Source organism: Canis lupus, chromosome 23, assembly GCF_048164855.1.
Source record: "Canis lupus baileyi chromosome 23, mCanLup2.hap1, whole genome shotgun sequence".
In the NCBI taxonomy this organism is placed as follows: Eukaryota; Metazoa; Chordata; class Mammalia; order Carnivora; family Canidae; genus Canis; species Canis lupus.
The window spans coordinates 36738396-36753681 of NC_132860.1; the positions used below are offsets into that span (position 1 = coordinate 36738396).

At 34.7% G+C, this 15286-nt stretch overlaps 1 protein-coding gene and 1 long non-coding RNA gene across 31 annotated transcripts in view; one reads left to right on the forward strand and one right to left on the reverse strand.

The window, feature by feature from the left end:
* Positions 1-15286, reverse strand: part of DLG2 (discs large MAGUK scaffold protein 2) — a 1975849-nt gene that overhangs the window by 753511 nt on the left and 1207052 nt on the right. The gene's annotated exons all lie outside the window — the stretch shown is intronic.
* The window catches only part of LOC140615097 (uncharacterized), a 125264-nt gene that overhangs the window by 99385 nt on the left and 10593 nt on the right, over positions 1-15286 (forward strand). For 4 of the 5 annotated variants that reach the window (XR_012015771.1, XR_012015773.1, XR_012015774.1 and 1 more), the window contains 2 exons: positions 2462-2737; positions 3009-3094. This is a non-coding gene — a long non-coding RNA (uncharacterized lncRNA). The remainder of the gene's footprint in view (positions 1-2461; positions 2738-3008; positions 3095-15286) is intronic. The other variant, XR_012015775.1, reaches the window with a different exon arrangement.

Genomic DNA, 15286 nt, shown 5'->3' on the forward strand with positions numbered 1-15286 from the left:
ACTCTCAGTAACTAAGCCAACTCATTTTTTTTTTTAAAGCCAACTCATTCTGATCATACTCAGTGCTGCAGCTTCTAACCTGTTCCAAAGCAGTCCTCACTAAAGACGGAATATCTGCAGCTCTGAAATAAGCAAATACAATTAGATGTCAACTCAGATCATGGCCTTCACTGAGCAAAGGGGCAATCTTCCTAATGGATTCTACCCTCCCTTCTTGGCAGAATTCTTTCTACATTTTTGCCTCTCAGGAAAAGAAGACATAGAAGATTGAACTAATATTTTTTTACAGAATTTGTTTTCCTGAAAGGATCTTTTAGATTTTGTTGACATTCTCTGCTTTCTGCCTTTACTTTGTCTTTCTGAGAAGCAGATACTTAGGTACTAAAAATTCAATATACATCAGTTATTACTGTTTCATCATTTTAAAAAGTTTGTTAGTAACCAACTCAGTAGATATGTCAAGAAAATACTGTAATTCTTTATAATTTATTCTTTGTACTTTGAAGATTAGGTAGACTTTATCGTATACAACTAAACATTGACTAAAATCACTGGAAGTCAGCTGGGTGAGCTAAAATATATGAAATTAAAGAATAAATCCAATCAGACATGAGGTGAAAATTATGGTCAAGATAATGCAGGATGAGTGAAGCCAGGAAAACAAATGAATATTGCCCAACTAGACTAGACACAAATCTTTGAATATCTGGACTGACAGCAAACCTATAGTCTAACTTCTTGGCTACTCATTCATGCATGGTATGACTTACATTATCCATCCTAAATGATATGGCACATATAGTCCCATCACTGAAAACAGTAAAATGTCAGTGTTAAAATGCTAACCTCTAAACTTATACTCCCCCTTATCTATCTAAAAACTTATTAAACAAAGCTAAAAAACATTTAAATGTCAAGTTTCTTCTCAAGCAATGACTTTTATCTCCATTTGATTTATATTCTAAAAAATAATCTAGAGATGATCCAAAGATCTGGGGGATACAAGGGTCCATCTAAGAATAAGCCAACTTGGGTTTAAACATTGGCTCCACAGATAGTTAGGCAAACTTCCATGAACCCTTCCCTTCATCTGTAAAATGGGAGTAATGTCTTTAGTATTTCAGGGTCATTGTGCAAATTAGAGGAATTGATATGGCTACATTTATAACCTAGTTCTTAGCACCTAGGAGACAGTCACTGAAGTAAGTTATCTTCACTTAGTTGCCTTTTTATTTTCTTTCTTTCTTTCTTTCTTTCTTTCTTTCTTTCTTTCTTTCTTTCTTTCTTTCTTCTTTCTTTCTTTCTTTCTTTCTTTCTTTCTTTCTTTCTTTCTTTCTTCTTTCTTTCTTTCTTTCTTTCTTTCTTTCTTTCTTTCTTTCTTTTCTTTCTTTCTTTCTTTCTTCTTTTTTTTTATGGGGGGTGGGGGGAAGGAGCACCCAGTGCAGAGCCTGATACAGGGCTTGATCTCACAACCCTGAGATCACGACCTGAGTCATAATCAAGAGTGTGACACTTAATCAACTGACCCACCAAAGCACCCCAATTTCCTTTTCCTTAATTATTTTTGAAAACATCTAATCTGTTTATTAAGCATCTATAAGGTTCTAAACTAATTCTTAGTATTGATAAAGCACAATACTGCTCCTGCCCTTGAGGATTTCATAGACTAGCTCCTGCCCTTGAGGATTTCACAGACTAGCTAATTATTTTATGAAACTTACATCATATACTATGATGGAATGGATACAAAATGTAATAGAAAACAACAACAAAGTAGTTGGGGCTCTAGGGAAGGATAGGGACTAAGTAGACCTGAGAAAAATGACAGATAAAACGAAATGCCATTGTGGCTGGATGTGCAGGGTGGCCAGAATTCTGCAGAAAAACAAGAAAGAAAGGATTTCCCAGGCTCAGAAGAAAAGCACACAAGGCAGATTATTCTTCACTCCTATGGTTTAGAGTGGAGAAGACTTCTCCAAATGAAAAGCTCTGGGTCTCTTACTCCATTCCCAGAAGAAGGAAATTTTATGCTGAATAAGTTCAAAGAAAGAAACTGGGCATGCTCAGCTTATTCTTCCTTCTTGGGAGCCATCCATCCAGCCTGAGCTTTGCCATCTCTTCTCACTGTAAGATCAGCTTAGCGAGGCAGGCTGTGCCTCTATAGGAGAAGCTAATAGTTTGGAGTAGGGAGTAAATCTAGTTCAAAAGATCTTGGCAAGCTCATCTGACGGCCTACCATAGCCATTTCCTCCACTGTAGTTCTCATCAGTAATAAATCTGATTTTAAAAAAAAATCTCTATCAGAATCTGGCACCTCTATCTTATCTGGTTTTACTTTTAAGATGAAAAAAAAAGATGCTATTTATTGAGCTCCTCAGATTTGATAGAGAGTGAGAGTTTAGAAATAAGAAAGTGCATAGTGTATTCAAAATGTGACTTTTTTTTTCTTTTTCTTCTTCAGGATAATAATACACTTAGGACAGAGAGAGGAGGAGAAACTGGTTTTAAGGTTTCAAGTTGGTTACTGAGTGGGTGATGGGGGCTTCTCTATCACCCTAGGAGATTTGGACTGTATCCTATAAGCTGTGTGGAACTATTGAAGTATTTGAAGTAGGAGAGATATGATAAGGCATTTTGTTGGAGGAAGGAGTGCTGGACTATCCTGGCAGCTTGAGGTGGATAGATTTTGTGGTGCACTGGAAGCAAAAAGCCAATTTAAAGACTTCCAATAGTCCAGGTAAGATCTTTGTGGGTATATTTAGTCATTGATCCAATATTGAGCTCTAAATTCCTTAGAATCTAAGAAATTGAAGACAGAAGGCCAACATAGCTTACTTGAAATTGTAGTAGTAAAATATCATATAAGTCAAGGGAGGAAAAAAAAAGCCATATATATAGACAGTCCCTAACTCAGATGGTTTGACTTACGATTTTTTGACTTTACAATAGTGTGAAAGTGCTACATATTCAATAAACACTGTGAGTTTTGAATTTTGATCTTTTCCTAGGTTAACTATATGCAGGATGGTCCTCTCTTGTGCTGCTGGGCAGGGGCAGCAAACCGCAGCTCCCAGTCAGCCATGGGATCATAAGGGTAAGCAAGCAACACATAACCATTCTGTTAGTCATACAACCATTCTGTTCTTCAGTTTCAGTACAATACTCAACAAATTACATGAGATATTTAACACTTTATTATAAAATGGGCTTTGCGTTAGATGGTTTTGCCATCTAACTAACATAAGTGTTCTGAGCATGTTGAAGGTAGGCGAGGCTGTGCTACGATGCTCAGTAGATTAGGTGTATTAAATGCATTTCCAATTATGTTATTTTCAATTTACAATGGGTTTATCAGAACTTAGCCCCATTGTCAGTTGAGGAATATCTGTAATGAGGGTTCCAGTAAGAGGACCTAAGCTCAGCTGCTGCTGAAATGAAGACATGATTATGTGGACAATCTAGAACTCATCAGAAGTAATCACACCTATTTTAAAAACCATTGTCTAAAAAGACAAGCCAAATTTCACCCATCATCCAATAGCTAGATGTTCTGCAGGAAAAAAAAATATGAGCATACAAGCCTCCTGCATTACCATTACCACTACCGGAAAATGAATGTGTATGTAACAGTATCAATATAACAGATTAGGTCATAAAGGGTACAGGAAACATAATTTAGATATGATTCATCTCATGATATAACTTGAGGGACGTTGGATTGGATTGATATAATCCAATAGGAGGGACGTTCTAGTGGACAGAGCAGGATTGGAAATCATAGCTATAGAACACTCCTTATTCTGGTTCAGGTTCATCTTGCTAAACAGGCACTCTGTTTTGAGTTAACTAAATAGTATGGGTTTCTATCTTCAAGCTATCATGCATACATTAAAAAAGGTAAATTGAGATAGCTTTTTGAAGAACAACCCTTGTTCTCTATTACAGAAATGAGAAATAAAACTCAAGGATGCTATATACCATATCCTTTTCTTTAGCAAGTATTTATTAAGAACTTATTGGGAGTTCTCCATCGTGTTAGTTAAGTGATAGATCTGTCCCTTGAATGGAACAACTGCAGCAATGGACCCTAAGATGGGGAGAGGGAGTTCTCCTTAAATCATAAATAGTCCTTCCACATTTCAAAAGAGGTTAGAAAGCTTTTCCCATTCCAGTTTTTGAGACATTTATCCTATTACAGAATTATGATGGCTTAATAAAATAAATAAAAGAATATTTAAATAGAATCTCCAAAAGAGCGGTAAGTAAATTATTTTTAAAGCTGTATTTTTGCTACTTCGTCCCAAACCTATTACATTTGCAGAAGTCTCATCCATAATCATTACTTTTTGAGCTCTATTGTGACCCAAATAAGTTTAGTTTCTGATCTCTTAATGCTTATCAGCTTCTCATAAATCAAGTCAACACCAGCAAATGCAGGCTAACATATAAATTAGTACAACATGATGAAAGGAGTGCCCCTTTGGGCTCAGACCTGAGATCCGAACATAAATCTGGTTCTTGTTAGTGATGCATATTAGGGCAACTTATTTTCCTTCTAAAGTCTATTTGTTCATCTATAAAATGGGGAGATGACTTACATTCCCATCCTATTTTGAAGGTTATATTAAATTAAGATAGTATATAAGAAATGCTTCATAAAGTATAGCTATCATTATAATTTATCAAAATTACACCATTCATATTAAAGTAAACAGGATCATTGAGTGCCAGGGCTGTAAAAGAAACTAGAGATCTGCGCTGCCACTTTTTTCCTTATTCATGGCTAACTGTGTTCATTTTCACTCTGCTCTTCTCTGAGGGGTACAGATGTAGCCTTGCCATCTTTCTTAGCATCACTGTCCATTCAGCCATCATGAGTCAATCAGGGTCGACACAGTGAAACATATTAACAATGTTTCATCTAGTCTAGCTTCGTCCACTTGACATGCACTAAGATTCTGAGATTTGGCTTGGGTGATTCAGAGTCCAGTCAGCCCAGCTAAATTTCCTGATTTCCAGTTCTTCATCATTCCACTGGAGCATACTCACTCACTCTCCTCTGAGTTGTGAAATTCAAGCATGAGTCCAAGCTGAAAGAGATAGATCACTTAACAGCCTGGCACTATAATATTTCTGCTGATGCAGGAATTAAACCATGACCCTTGCAATATACAGTTACATACTGACTTGAAACAAGGAGCTCCTCAGGAGACTATTTATGCATTCTGTCAAGGCCAATGCTACAGTGGAGTCGACAATACCATAATTTTAGAAATGGGATAATGGACATTATACCAAACTGCTGCCATGTTAGCCACAGGCAACACATGATAAGAAGACACTTTCAGATTCTACAAAATATGATTTATCAATTTTGACATCAATTCAGTCAATTGGTGTGGAATGTACAAGGGAATATCTCTTCCCAGTGGCTAGTTTATTCCTAAAAAATACAACTTACTCATTACTGTCTTAATATCAAATTGCAGTTTAAAGGAAGAATAACTCTTAGAAAAACATTTATTTATTTTCCAAAAATCCCCTTGGAATTTAATTAGCAAAATAACCAGTATCAACTCTTAAAAAAATTCAGAAAGAACAATGGACATATGCCTGTGATACTATTTTGTTACTTAAAGCTTAATCTTAAGAAACTGAGACTAGATTCCATTGTAAATAGACCCAATTTCCTACAGCATTTCTCCTTCATATTTGGGGTAATTTCTAATGAACTTAATGAATGGTGTCCCAGGGATAAACTCAAGATTTCACAGTTCAATTGAAAAGAAATGGATGGAGAGAGAGAGGAGAAACCATATGTTTGAACCATATGCTCTAAATAATAATATTTATAATGATAATTATTATTATAATTTTCAATAAAGTCAAGTGATTATTTCTTTAGCATCCCCTCCAAACTCTCTTCATCTGGTAACTTTCAGAGATAAAGATTATCAGTCATCCAATGTATTTAATCACGATATTACAAATATTTCTCATGAAAGTTGTAGAGGAAGGGGTCAATGTGGGAACTGAAGAGGAAAGGGAAGGTCAACATCACATATATGATGGGCCACGATCCACTGCTTTATGCTCAGGATTACAGGGACTTTATTAGGATACCCTCTCAATATCCAACTTAAAAGTGAAGTAAATTATACTTGCCTTCATAAGAGCAAAGCTCACTCATTTGAGATAGTCTTAAAGAAATGCAAGAACACTCAGGCCAACAGGATAGCTGAAAATATTATCTTCCCTAAAGAAAAATCTGAAGTTTGGAAAATATGTTAGGGATTGAGAAGGGAAGCAAAGAAAAACGGAGCTCAGAGAAGTAAGCATTGTCTACCAATTAGGAACACACTAGGTGGGAAGGAGTGTGACATCTGAGTTCAAATAATTAACAAATTCTGAATATGTTTTGACTCCAAGGAGAGAGAGATCCAATAGCTGGAAATGATCTTTCACTTCTTTCATTTTCCTTATCTGTTTAATTTCATCCTATTTTGCCTCAAAGAAACTCACACTATCTAATATTGTTCTATATCCAGAAGATAGCCTCAATCCATACAATGGATCTCCATCACCATTGCTGATATCTGGGTCCAGCCATCATTATCCCTCTCTTGGAAGTACATATTGGATACAGGACATTCTAAATAGGTTCCCCTTGCCGTTATTACTTCCCCACAGCTCATTCTAACTATGTACATTGAGGTCACGTCTTGTCCAATGGCTTCTTGTTGAATTTTGGATAAAATTCAGACTCCCTCCCATAGTCTCCAAAGTCTACATGACCTGGACTTATCGACCTCTCCAATCTCCATTCCAGCCCTTCTTCCATGTATGCTCTCTTTTCCATATTAACCTTTTGTTGCAGAAACATATCAAACTTTTTTGCTACCCTAGAGTCCTTGAACGTGCTCTTCTTTTATTTGTAACCACCACCTGAAGATTGTTATAAGACTATCTCCTTTTCATCTTTTATCCTTGAAATATCAATTCAATGGTCTCCTCTTCATTAAGGCCTTCCCTTACTTTAGCGTCTTATCCAAAGAAGCATTCTCTCCATCAACCTATCCTCCATACCACACTTCCCTAGTTTATTTTTCAGTTATATGTCACTATCTGAAGTAATCTTATTTATTTGTTTGTTAATTTAGATGTTTCTCAACTAAATCTTGCCTATTATATTTATTGCTATATTTTCAAATTTCTAGAATAGGATTTGGCATACAATAGATAATAAATCCTTGTGAATGAATAAACAAATTTTGCATACATAGGTATTTCAATTCTTCTGATAATTATATTTTTCACTGAAATAAATTACTTTATGTAAAAGTAATCTTTTTGATATCATGTACCTTTAAGCCAGTCTGAGTTTCATGGTCCCAGTTCCTTCTGAATACCTGTCAGATACTGGATACTTAGCTGGTCTTTCAAAAAGATAAAATATTGGATCCAGAGACCCAATCACAGTATTACCTAAAGAAGTACCTCATTAGCATGCTTCACCTAGCACATGATTCCCTCCCTACCAATTTTTAAAGATACCATTCTTTCATTTACCTATAAAATATGTCAAGCTCTATTCCTGCACTAAAGATATAGAAATAAATAAGGCATAGTTTGTGTTCTCTCAGAGCTTCTAATATGGTAGATGAAGCAGACATGTAAGCAATCACAATGCTAAGTGAAAAGTAGATGATGTACAATATTCTGTGAGAGTAGAGAAAAGTAAGTTTTAAAGAAGATAACATTTGAGATGATCCTTGAAAGATGAATGTGATGTTATCAAACACAGGAACAGGGAGAGTCATAATAAAGGAAGGGGGAGAATGAAAAAAAATATTTGGCGGGAGACTGTATTGTGACTTCAGGGAATCAGGTAACAAGTGGTTGGTTGTTACCATATAAAATAGGAGTGGCTGGAGATGGAGTTGGAGAGCAGATAGAGGCCAAAATGAAGACAATCTTGAATACTCTGCTAGGAAAGTCAAGTTTTATTTTGTAAACTAGTGTTTGGAAGCTTATGTTTCATGAACTACTGGTAAATATTTCATTACATACATTTAGGCAATGTGGCACATACTTTACCTGCCTTGGAGAGATGTAAAACCCCAAGGGCTTTACAAAATCCTATAATACAAAATGAACAACTATTTAATATCCAACATAGACCATCCATTAATATTTCTAGACATACTTGCCTTCTCTAGATGTCAGAGTACTCTTTTTTTTTTTTTTTTTTTTAAGATTTTATTTACTTATTCATGAGAGAGGCAGAGACACAGGCAGTGGGAGAAGCAGGCTCCATGGAAGGAGCCCACCGTGGGACTCAATTTCAGGTCTCCAGGATCACACCCCTGGGCTGAAGGTGGCGCTAAACCACTGAGACACCCAGGCTGCCCATGTGAGAATACGCTTAAAGCGAAGCACTACTTTAAATGATTTGGATTTGCTAAGTCATTTAAATCAGTGAATGATATGAATAGAACTGAGTGTTAAGATATATTTGGCAACAAAAACATTTGGAAAGGATGGAAGGCGTCTGGGAGACCAGTGGCTACTGCAAATAGCTTATGTTAATGATAATGCACATCTATACTCAAGAATTGAGATTGAGATTGAGATTGTAAAAAGGGAAAATATTTGAGACACTCTGAGATATAACTGTATATTAACTTTCATCAATTAATTAGTGATGACCCTGGGAGTAGAAAGGTGTTGGAGGTGTTGATGACTTCTTGATTTTCTGGCATGGTAAACTGACTGAATTGTAAAACATGTTTGAGAGCAGAACAGGGCATAAGAAATAAAAAACAGGCTGAAGGCTCTGAGTGAACTGCCCGAAAAAGGCTGGGGATCATAATATCAACGATTATCCACCCTTTTTGACTTAATTATTGGAAAACTAACAATTATAAGTCTACAAGGAACTACCAACTATGCTGGGCTCTTTAATAAACTCAAAACAGTTTCTGTCCTTAATCTAGTTACAGTCTTCAACCTATTTAACTGCCACCTTTCTATTTGGACCTTTGCTGTGGTGTTCTCTCCTGTAGTAAAAAAAAACAGTCACTCTCACATCATTGATAGATTGGATTCACATTTTGTTTAGGACAGCCAAAGTGCCCAGCCTTGATAAGAGGAGTCCATACAATTATCGTATATATAAATTTAATTCTAAATACTGATACCAGCACTGTAATAGTATGTTTTTATGGGATAGCATTTAATATAACCATTTTCAGATATAGTTTTGATGTTTAGGGATAACCTGCCTGCATTTTAAGACATGTGGACCCCAAATCATCCTTGAATATGTCTACATGCCAATTTCATAAAACTCTTATCCATACATAAGCATACTATAAAAGAGCCAGGATATTTCCAGAATATTTCCCTTTCCCATCTCATCTGTTAGATGATTTTTCCGCTTCAGGTCCCCTGACTGTCAAGTTAGTGCCCACATTGTACTCTTCAGCAAACTGCCTATCGACACAGATAGCCTGTCTACGTCTGCCTGTTGTACTAATTACCTTTTCATCTGTCACTCAGTTCTATCTTGCTCACCTATGTCAGTGTGAAAAGAAGAGCATTCAGCTCTTTCCTTTCCAGAGAACAAACTTAAGGAATGGAGTTACAGTGACAGGAGAGACGGGCATAGATCACTCACAAAGATGTTTAAAGAACTACTCTGCTATATTTGGGATAGGCAGAAATTTCTCTCACCAGGACTTTTAAGCAGAAACTACTCACCTATTTGTATACTTTCCTTCCTTCCTTCCCTCCCTCCTTCCTTCCTTCCTTCCTTCCTTCCTTCCTTCCTTCCTTCCTTCCTTCCTTCCTTCCTTCTTTCCATCCTGCCATCCAGTTAATCAACAAAAAAAACATGTATTAAATTGCCAATTGGATATTATAATTATGCTAGGTATTATAGATGATGCCATAACAGTATCACAACTAGCTGCAATCACATTAAATGTAACTCATCTTCATTAATAAATAAAAACAAATTGAAATAGCAATGGCATGCAATTTTTTAGCTTACTGAATTCATGAACTTTTTTTTACAAAGGCAAAAACCATCAAGAGTACAGGAGGAAAGACATGTTCATACACTCCTGAAATGGGAGGACTGTAAATTTGTAAAGTCTTAGAAGCAATTTGGCAATCAACTCTAAGCTGTATGGGTCAGAAGTCAGTTTCTTTTGTTCTCCTTTATATCCTCATTGATTATCTACAATGTTTTGGCATATGGGAACTATTCAATCATTAATTACTGAATAATAATTGACTGAATGGCTAGATAAATACTATGAGCCTTTAAAAAATTACATAATTGTCTTGGGGATTCCTTTCCTGAAAATATATCCTTATGAGAAATGTGACCAAAAGTCCATGTACACCAATGCTTAACTTCAGTATTGTTTGTATTACTTATAATAAAAAAAAAAGATAACCTAAACTCCAACAAGTTGAATTTTGGTAGAAACAGGAGTATTTTGCAGTCATAAAATTATGTCAGCAAGAAAAATAGTTCACTGACTTAGAAAAAATGTTCATAATATATTGTTAGTTTTAAAAAGCAATATGGTTTTATGTTGTTAAATTCTCACAGGCGCAAACAGACAATATATTTAGGTGAGCATGTGTTAATACAAATATTACATATTTTTCCTCAAGATTCATATACTGAAACAATTAAAAACACTAGAAGGTATCATATAATTAACTGTAGTTACCTCTAGGTGGAACTACAGCTGTTTTAAATTTTGCAAACATATATTTAGCTTATAATATTTTTTACCAGAAATGTGTTATTTTTACATCAAATCTATATAATAAAATTATTTTTAAGTAATATAAATGTTCACCCTTAAACTAATTATCTACTTAGTTTTAATTTTTATTAAAAAGTTAAACTGAAAATGGAGAATAAAAAATATTTCATCTTCCTTCTAATCATGATGTGAACCTAAAATTGTTCTAAAAAAATTTAAAGCCTTAAAAAAAGAACCTTAAAACAGTGCAGGTAAGTGCAGTAATATGTGTGATGGAGAATAAATTAGATCAGAAAAATGAATGAACAGTATGAAGATAGAATGAAAAGTATTCTATACAATTGTCTTTCCAGTCTGTCAGAAGCAGATATATCTACTAATCATTCTAAAATATTATAAAAATCTAGGAATTATTTACATAGTTTTAAAGTTAATCAATTTTTTGAACAAAACAGTAATATTGAAAAACTATAATAATCCTGTTGATCACTAGCTAAATAGTACATCCTATCAAAATAAAGTACAAAGGTCTTCAATTATGGATATTTTTTCAATTATGGATTTTTAATGTGGTAGTGCCAACTACTGTACTCTGAGCACTTATAAATATAATGATGAAAATGATGGAGAAAAAAGGTCAGGCAGTCTACAATAGATTGTACAGAAACTAATTATAAAATAATATTTCATGACATTATTTCAACCTTTTAGAGAACAAGTGGCTCCTGAAGTGGACAAAGAAACTGTGCAAAATCAATTTTTTTTTTCCTGGATGTACTCTCAAAGTACAGTATTCTATCTTTCATCATTGAACACCATGACCCACTTGAATGCAGAACCTAATTTCTGTCAGTGATTCTAATATTTTAAAGCACCACAATAGAGTAAGAATCTAAGTCAAACAAAAATAAAACGATAAGCACATGTTAACTTTTTAGTACAATCAGTAAATAGAACTACTTTAAGGGTAAAAGTTCTTAAGGCACTTTCATAATTAGTAATAATAATAACTGTAAAACAAATTTAAAACTAATTAAGTACTTTATACACAAGGCCTTGTACTAATATTCATTCAGAACCAAGAACTATTGCTACATGTTGGGTACTGGGGATATATGGGAAATTGGTTGTGCTCTACTGGCATTCAGCTTAGTGGAGCATATAGATAAGTACATATAGCTCCGATACAATGTGTAGGTAAATTGTGTCCAGTAACCACCTAGACATAAAAATGTGGGTGATATAGTCTCTCCTCTCCATAGCCAGGAATACAATTGGAAAGTCTGGATCCAAATATATAACAGTAATGATAATACAAGTATTTTCATAAAGGTAATCAGAAAACTAGCACTGTGACTTAGACCCTAAGTTTGGGCATATAAGAAATCTCTCACTCTCATCAGCACCCTGAGAAGGAAACTAACCACAATGCAAGGTAATATGTTAATTGTTCAGGACACCATGTTGAGTAGAGGTTTTGTGAGTTTTGATGGTCTGGATAGGATTAATGAGGAGGATGTGCTTGAAAAGGTCTTTAAGAAATAGATAGACTCTGTTAGGCAGAATGGGACATTCCAACAGAAGGAAATGGCAGACTGATGGTCTAATGCAGAGGTTGGCAATTTTTTTCTAAAAAGGGACAGGCCAGATTCTCAATTCTATTAAACTCCATCTTTCTACTTTATAATAATTGTTTTGTAAGACCCTCCTTTCTCCATCTAAAATGGAATTCATAGATAATACAAGTAAGGTAAAAGAAGACATACAAAAAAGTATTTTATATTAGGTGTTTTCAATTTGTCAATCTGTGAGCCCAACTAAACTGAACAGTGCAATGAAGCAGTGAAATGCTTACATGTAATTAATATAGATTTAAATGGAATAAAGAGACCAGATACCATTTCTTACAGGAAGTACAGGAAAAGTGAAAGAAAAAAACACATATATGATGGATCCTAGATTAAAAATTAGTGTTGGAAGAAATAATAACAGATAATTTGCATATAATAAGAGATCAAAAGAAATAACCTCATTTCAAATATAGATAATCTAAGAAGAGTACCAATAATTAAAGTGCAGAAAGTTTTAAAAAGTCATATTTTTAGAAATGAACTGGCCCTTATTTATAATTTTGGTGTTAAAGTAACTCCCTGTTCTCTATGGGATAGGCCATTGAGTAAGTTTCTCTCTCTATCATCTCCTTATCCCTATCTCTTTATCCTTGTTTGGAATTCTCCCCAATGTGAAGGTATGCACTTGATTTCTAGTACTTCAAAAGACCTTGGAACTCTATCCTTTGATTAAAAAATGGGGAATGGATTAAATAAAAACAACAACAAAAGCAACACAACAACCCAGAACCTAAAAGCTTATAGGGAAGTTGAGTGTAGCTGACGTTTGGGATAATATCAGAATAGTACTGAGAAAAACAGAAAAATAAAAAATAAAAAATAATTTCTGTTACTTTTCACAAAGCATATTTCTTGCTATATGATAAAATGTTTTAAAATTAATATATGGCATGTCAATGAAATTAAATATTTTTAAAACAACCCTATTAATGAAACTTAGTGTGAGATCTTTGTATTTTATGTATTTCTAACAATTTTATTTTATATTTTTAAAAGTTTTTATTTATTTATTCATGAGAGAGAGAGAGAGAGAGAGAGAGAGAGAGAGGCAGAGATGCAGGCAGAGGGAGAAGCAGGCTCCATGCAGGGAGCATGAAATGGGACTCCATCCCGGGTCTCCAGGATCACGCCCTGGGCTGAAGGTGGCGCTAAACCTCAGAGCCACCCAGGCTGCCCTATTTCTAACAATTTAAAATCTTTCGTTCTATGCCTATTAAAAGAAACCTCAAATCTCTTCAATTACATATTTGCAGATGATGTTTACAAATGAAGACTGATACCAGGGAGATGTATTGGTGACACCGATACAGAAACAGCAGCAGTGTGAGGATGGGATTTTCCAAAATGGGCATCAATTCCTTTAAATTCCTAACAGAACAAAATACAATGATTCCTTGATTTGCATAGAAGTTACATTACTAGAAGATTTAGGATTATTAAATCCTTGTAGAAAATACATTACATCTATTTGTAAAACTGAATTTGACTTTAGGCTCAGAAAATCATAAACTTAAAAAAAAAGCTCCATGAACTTACAGTAGCATGCTAAACACTGTGTAGGACATGGGACGATTCTTCGTTGTGCAGAACTTTGCATGTTACAGTGCATCTAGCATCCCTGGCTCCTTTCCTTAGATGCCAGTATCACCTCCAAAACATTATTAATACATAAAGTATCTCCATACAATTCTAAAATTATTTCCAGTGGCTCTTCCCTCTATCTCCTTTGGGAATTTCTGGTCTGAATTATGGGGTAGTAGAAGTAAGTATATATTTTATATAATGCCCAACACTACATTACCAACAAATTGCATGCTTAATAATTTTCTGCCAGTAACTAACTTAAGGAGGAGTGCAGGGCTTAGAGAGGGAGGGCAGCTTGACACAGTATAAAGGTAATTCAGTTCTGAGTTCAAAGACAGGGACCAATTATACCACAAATTGAATGATCCTGAACAAATAAATCTTTTACCATTTCTAGGCTTCATGTTCTCCTTTGGAAAATGTACTAGATGACTTCTAAATTCCCATCTGCCTCTGACACTATTGTAATATATATATATATATATATATATATATATATATATATGCCTTTAGGAAAGTAAAACAATGGAACAAAGTAGACTAGAGAATGGAAGAGAATAAAATCAGGCTATGTTTGTAACAGATCAAACAATATCATAAAAAGGAAGAGGATGAACAATGGAGATGATAGTATTAAAGAAAGATATTTGATTCTTGGCATGATAAATACACAAACAGGTAACATGAGATTTACAATATTCAGTGCTGTGTGATAATGCTTTTGGATGTAAGACAGACAATTTACATATGCACTTTTGTTATGTATATATTAAGTTTAAAATACATGGATCTCAATTCTTCACTACAAATGTTGCAAGACTGAATCTAATTTACAAATAACCATAGATTACAAGGTATTTCTAAAAGCAAGTATCAGTGCTATGAGAATCAACTCCAACTCCTTCAGATCAGCACAATTATTAACCTTATTCAGAGAGGGGAGAGGGTAGTAGAGGTTCAACCAACTCAGGGTTCCCAAGATCAGAAAAGGAAGCAGGATGGGGAAATTCTGCTTCAGGATTCTGCTAAGGGGTGACAGTTCTTCCAACCATGTAAAACACTTCAATTCCTTAAGGAAGTTTCCTGTTAAATTAGAAAGTTAAAAAGGTCTCCGGGGGTGTTCTACTTCCCACTGTTCCTCAAACAGGTCTTTATGTAAGATTTGGTGGAAATTAAGTGGTCCTGTAGACCTACATTTGAAACAAATTCTACCCTTAGTAGATAAGCTATCATGAGAAAGTGACTCAGCTTTAATTTTCATATCTATAAAATGGGGATTTTAAT